This window comes from Lolium rigidum, chromosome 7 (genome assembly GCF_022539505.1).
Source record: "Lolium rigidum isolate FL_2022 chromosome 7, APGP_CSIRO_Lrig_0.1, whole genome shotgun sequence".
NCBI classification, from domain to species: Eukaryota; Viridiplantae; Streptophyta; class Magnoliopsida; order Poales; family Poaceae; genus Lolium; species Lolium rigidum.
The window spans coordinates 314,657,556-314,664,184 of record NC_061514.1 but is presented as its reverse complement, the minus strand read 5'-3'; the positions used below and the strand labels follow the sequence as shown (position 1 = coordinate 314,664,184).

General features: G+C 43.8%; 1 pseudogene; it reads right to left on the bottom strand.

Moving 5' to 3' along the window:
- Positions 1 to 701: 701 nt before the first annotated feature.
- On the bottom strand, positions 702 to 6,190 carry LOC124676126 (annotated as a pseudogene).
- Positions 6,191 to 6,629: the final 439 nt, after the last annotated feature.

The following is a 6,629-nucleotide window of genomic DNA, read 5'->3' as shown; positions in this document are numbered from 1 at the left end:
CGGTAGAACCCTAGTCTCTACCAATAACACTTATTTATCACTTGTCCCTTTGCAAAAATGGTATGGCGTGTAGTCTATATGACTTTTAATATTATCCCTCCTGCAAGTATTACAAACTTGTTTGGGAATTGGTTAGCGGGTATAACAAAGAAAGATAAAGTGCACATCAGAGTTGGTGCATGTGCTTTATTATGGGCCATGTGGAATACTCGGAATGATTACATATTTTACAATGCAAAATCAACTTCTTTTATGCAGGTAATACCAATTGCTACGTATTGGATCCGTATGTGATCCTTCCTACAACCAACGGAGAAGCGCGAGGATTTTGATATTGGGTGCAACCGGTTAGAGAAGATTGCACAGGATATATACAAACAGTTCAACTGGCGTTTTAATCTTAGATTAACATGGTAGTACATAGTCGTCACATGTTTTCTCTTGTTTTTAGATGGTTGATTCATGTCTCAACCCTGTGTAACCCATGATGTAATCTTTTGTAAGACTTACACTTAAACTTAATAATAATAAATAAAAGTCGTATGCATTAACCGATGCAGAGGCGAGAGTCTCCATTTCAAAAGTAAAGCAACGTGCAGGGAAAAAAAAGAACAAATAGATTCGTTGGACGATTTGCCATTTTGACATATTCAGTTCACCAACTGAACCAGAGCACATATCAATAGTTAGCAAATGATACATGAGGACAGAAAATAGAAATTTTATTTATGAGCTGAACCATTATCTTGTTTTTACTACTTAATCAACATGGCAATACATGAATGGGTGGTTGCCCTGCACATTGATTTTGCACCTTTCAATGAGGAAAAATGAATCATCACATGGCGTCCTCTAATCCAGAAGCCATTGCACATATGGACTCAGGTACTCAGCAGAGTCTCATCTGTGCTCTCCTCGAACCAGACCGGTGCTAACTAGAGCATCACAGCCCTTTTCCACACCTACAGAGTCAAATTATTTTGTAGACTAATGTACATACATACATTGATGATTCAGTCTAAATATAACTAATTTCTGTAACTTCTGGCAGTCCATGCGTTACGGTCACTGTAACTTTCACCTCTTGCCAGAAGCCTGTATGGACTTAGGTGGACTATGACGCAGTCCTGACATACCCAAGGTGGAATGAGAGGTCAAACGATTGCCATTCAACCGCAAATAACCTCCACAACAGCCCTTTTCATTGTCCCAGGGCAAGGATCTCCACCAAATACCTCTGGAACTACGCTTATGCCACAATGTTCTTGATTAATGCAGTTCTGCACGAAACACAAATTCGAGTTGTAAACACGATTTATTTTCAATTAAGAGGAATAAAGATGACTAGGCAAAGAAAGTCATGCAATCGTCGCAAATCTATTACCTTCTCAAATATGTCATACGACTTGTGTGCATGACATGCGCCTTCTGAGTAGCTCCCGCAGGACCCCTGCGGTGTGCCAAAGCTGGCAAATTTTATTTCAGTTATTTTTCGCCCATGATCACATTGTAGGTGGATTTTAGCTTTCTCGTAGTCTTTTGTACGCCAATTCGTCATTGATGGCTGCCACTCAGACACATCAGCACAGACACTTCCAATGGTTCTTTTCACCATTGAGATTCGAGTTGGGTCACCCCTGTCTCCTCGAATATCACCAGAAGGTTCCCAGTAGGATTAAGCCATGGTCGAGGAACATGGTACCTGAAGAAGCATATCATAGATGTAAGAGCTTTATTTGTAAATGTTCTCATGGGTAATTTGTACTCCGTAGTGGTTACTTCCAAAACATTAAGTTCCTACCATCTTTGAGAAGAGTCACCGCAGTTGGTTTGACACTTTTTCTCGTCATATTCACCTCGATAATCACAGTAACCACATGTTCCAGAGGCTTTGTAGCCAGGCCAATATCGTCCAATTCCTTGTCCATTTATCCAGATTTGCCCCTTCCCCATGCTATCCATGTCCAAAGCTAGTGGCTCGTCACCATCAGGTGCGTTAAAAAAGCCTGAAAAGAGCGAACTGGGGGATAAATCTTCTGAAAATTAATGGTTCTCCCACATGGATATCAGCTAATCATGTGCAAAGTTAACCATTACCTTGTACCATGTCAGAGGCTGCTTCTGCACAGGTACTCCCCACTCTACTGATGAGCTTCCACTAAGTGAATGAAGACTCATAGCCTCACCTTTTAAACCAACCTGTCCAAATATAATAATTTTTTTAGGTTAATATCTGTGAACAGTGCGCGCAAGGTTAATACTTGAGAAGACACGACAATGGCATACGTTACCTGATAGGTCCATTTCTGCCATGTGAGATCTCTTCTTCCCTCATTCAGGCCATAAAGTGTTACTGGACCAAGAATTCCAGCATTCCAAGTCTCGAAATGCTCTCCAACATTCTACGACAGAAGGGGGAATGGAAAATGAATATATATGAAACCTCAAATAGCACATGACTAAGAGTGCTGTCTTAGTGAGCAAACTATCCACTTACTGGTAGGCCAACTGCTATACTTAAGCAGGAAATAGTGTTGCTCCCTGCCCATAGTTTCACATCACCAGTATATGTAAGTTTTGGGTTTTCTACACTGCCATACACAGTTCCTACAAACAGATTGGAGGGCATTTAAAGATCAATTAGCTTTTGAAAGTCAGAGACACATATATATTTTTTGGCAAAAGGTCAGAGACCCATGATTACCTGTTAATTGTCCATTGATGAAAACATGCAAAGCATGACCAGCCGACATCACTCTGAGTTTGGGGTTCTTCTCACTGGTAAGGAACTGCTCATCCTTGGCAACATCGACACTGAAAATGAAACTTTAAGTACCACTGAATTGCAAACAATCATAGTTATACTTTTGTTCGAGTTAGGTTACTTACTATGTTGTGTACCATAGGTAGTCTGTATTATCCCTCGTCATATTTAGTTGTTCCAGTAATCCAACAGTTGTATATGCTTCCTCCTCACTAAAAGAATTTATCTCCTCATTGTATGACTGCCACGTGAGTCCTCCAGCCCATTCCATTTTCATTTGTGAAATCTGATTGCCAACCTGCAAAAACATATCATAAGAAAATGCATAAATCAGATTGGACACAGATTTTAAATGGAATTAGTACAAAAGGAATTACCCAGAATAAAATTAAATGGATCACTATACAATGTAAGCAAAAAAAAAAATACAATGTAAGCAAAAGCAAACTGATTAAATTTTGAAGGAAAGGCCTGAACCAGATCACTCAAGATCACTCAAGTGCCCAATCTCACCCTAGCAGTGTTGAAGACTGTTGTTTTGCAGTCCGGGAGAATACTGATAGACCAGGGAGGCAGGTCATAATGCATCCCGTTGAACAAGACCCTTGCATACGATAGTTTATCCTTGTTCTCAAGAAAAGCTGCACAAGCTCCTGTGTTTGACCTAAAAACGGATGACTGAACAAAAAGTTACCAAGAAGTCAGTTATGACTTGTGAACAAAATATTGCAGGTCTCAAGTACAGAAGAGAAAAGAATGTCATAACAACCTTCTGAGCTTTCCCAAGTGAAGATATTATGGGATCTCCTGCAACCAAGGCTGGTTCACAAAGCTTGATGGCTCTATGCAACTCCTTCAAGTGGCCCCATTTTGGTTCTCTCAACAAACCTGATGAAGCCAAGGAGGGAAAGTTCAATCAGATCGGTACAGAGGAATACATAATAACAAAATATATCCTGTTTTGATGAGTAATAAAGCGCCCATTATAAAAAAAATAACATCAAAGAAAAAAACAACAATTTTCTTGTAATATAGCACCAAACGTCACAATTATGATGTAGCTGCTATCACATGAAAGGATCTGCGGTATCAGACACGGCATTGTTGCTAATCCAACAGCATCTTTCAAAGGTTATGGACCTTGAATTAATATTAAGCATTACAATGGAGGAAAACCTCTCTTTAACTCAGGAAGGGAGGTTCAATGTATATAAATATGCCAAAAGTATGGCATACATTGCAGACAGACAAAGCCTGCAGAGGCTGAACTCACCATATTCATCAATAGGAGCATCATAGTCATAGCTAGTTGCAACGAACGGACCCCCAGCTGTGCGCCCAAAGTTTGTTCCGCCGTGGTACTGAAAAGAGGCGCCACAAAGTGTCAACAAAAAAAAAAAGCATCACAACTTGAGACTAAATATTTTGGTGACTTCATAAGCTTCAGTTAAACATAAAGGGTCAAAGTGACTTACCATGTAATAGTTAACAAAAGAGCCACCCTTTTGGATAAACTTGGCAACACCATATGCTAGATCCTCTACTGGTCTATGTGGAACCGGAATACCAAAACCTGTATACCTGCACAAAGGAGAAAGATAAACAAAGGAAAATCATACGGTAGTAGCCTTTTAGAGAGAGAGAGAGGGAGGGATAAATGAAATTACCAGGCAGTCCAAGCCTCAGTCCACATGGTAGGCTTGCGAGGTTTATTTGGGGAGAACCAGTCACAGTAAAATCCATTGCATGTATTAATCTGCACCAGTAAATCACAGTAAGATCTAGCGGAGTGAAAATCCTAGTCCAAATTATATCTTGTAAGTGTTGAAGTTATTTTAGGAAATGAAAGACTTGGCAGAACATCCAGCATATATGATGATTCGTTTTCTTTCCTTTCTTGGACAATGGTGACAAAGCTGAACGACCCCAACGCATTAAAAGAAACAAGACACTGCCACCATATTAATGCCAAGTGAGTGCAGTACATACAATTGGATCTGGGGCATCATCCTCTTTGCACATGATCCATGGAACACCTGTGTTGAGCGCAATGGCCATGTTAGCTGCCCATGAAGCGTAGGCCTTGGCAGACTCACCCTGATCCCACTCCAAGGGCCCAAACTCATTCTCAATCTGTAAAGGTTAACGAGGATTCAAAGGTGGTGTTATCCAAAGGAATTCCAATATGCTACCCACACAAATCAAGAATACATCATGACTGCAACTTTGCAAGCATACGCATACCTGAGAAAGGATTATTGGCCCTCCCTGCCACTCAAAGAGCCTTTCCGACTTCATCATGTGGACGATCTTTGTGGTGAACTTCTGCATCTCAAGCTGTTTGAAGAATCACGGTGAAGATCGTGAACGGTTGAAAAGAAGCTAAAGATTAATAAGACGGGAGCAGAAGCGCCGAAATGGTTCTTGCCTTGAACGGCTCATTATCAGTTCTGAAGCTGATGCCGGGGACATACTTTAGCCAAACAGGGAAACCGCTGCAGCCAAGAGGGAAAACGGAGCATAATTTAGCATGTTTCGAATCAAATCGACATCAAGAGACGACTTCTCTATATCCACAATTAGCCATATTGAATCCACGACTCTGTAGTAAGTGATTTCAGAAGAACAGTCAACGACCATGTTATTATTATTATTTTTGTGCTGGCCACTGAAATCGACACACCCTAAGAATGTCTACTGCATAAGCATCAGAGCCAGCCAACGAAATCATTTCGCAGAAAACGCGTAGCTAGTATAAAATCTTGAGAGCGACGCGAGGTACATCCGGCTAGTAGCTGTCTAGTTAGTTGTTACCCGAAGTTCCACTCTGCGCAGACGTAGGGGCCAATGCGGAGGTGCACGTAGAGGCCGGCCTGCTTGACGAGCTTGATGAAGTGCACCAGATCATACCTCCCCTCGAAGTAGTACTGCCCAATCGATTCAACCACCAGTGTCAGAATTCAGAAAACAGAGCAAATCAGCTGTTTCGAGCAGGCGGGTCGGCGCTCTTGGAGGAGCAGCTAAGCTACGAACCTGGCCAGGTGAGGGCTCGTGGCCGTTCCAGAAGACGTACGTCTGCACCACGTCGAGGCCGCCGTCCTTGGCCTTCTGTATCAGATCCGGCCACATCTGCAGGCGGTGACGGAAAGAAGCAAGAAAAGGGTCACGCTAGGAGCATCGGTCCGGCATTCTCGGGGAAAGAGAGCGAGGCTGTCGGGGGAGGAGCAGGTAAGGCGCACGTACCTCGGGGACGCTCCTCGGGTAGTGGATGGAGCCGGAGAGCAGGATGCGGCGCTGCCCGTTCACCACCACCGCCTTGCGGTCGTAGGTGACGGTCGCCGACGCCGACGCGGCCAGGGCGGCCACCGCGAGCGCGACGGCGACGGCGAGGACGACCGGCGCCGGCGGCGGGCGGGAGGACGCCATGGGATGGGCAGGAAGCTGGAAAGGGAGGGAAGTGTGGTGAAAAAAAGCGAAAACGCCGCGCCTTTGGGTGCTCGCCTTTTCCCTCCACCGGGACGGAGGTGGGAATGGGAGTGAAGTGAGGCGCAAGAGGACACGGAGAGTGAGGCCCTGTCTTTCTGCTTGGTACACTCAGATAGCTGGTGGATACTGTGGACTACTAGCACACATTCCTTCTTTCTTGGGTTAGTTTTCTTCTAGACTGCTGAACAGTGTTGGCACAATGGCACTCCAACGGACCGAGCGCATTTCGGACGTCCAAATTGTTCGTGGGCGTCCGTTTGCGTCGTCCGACGGACGCTAAAATGATCGTGAGACCCGAATTGTCCGTTTGCATCGGGGGCCACCCCAGCGGTCCGACGCATTTTGAACATCCCACTGTGTTGTTTCCTTGCTCCTTCTT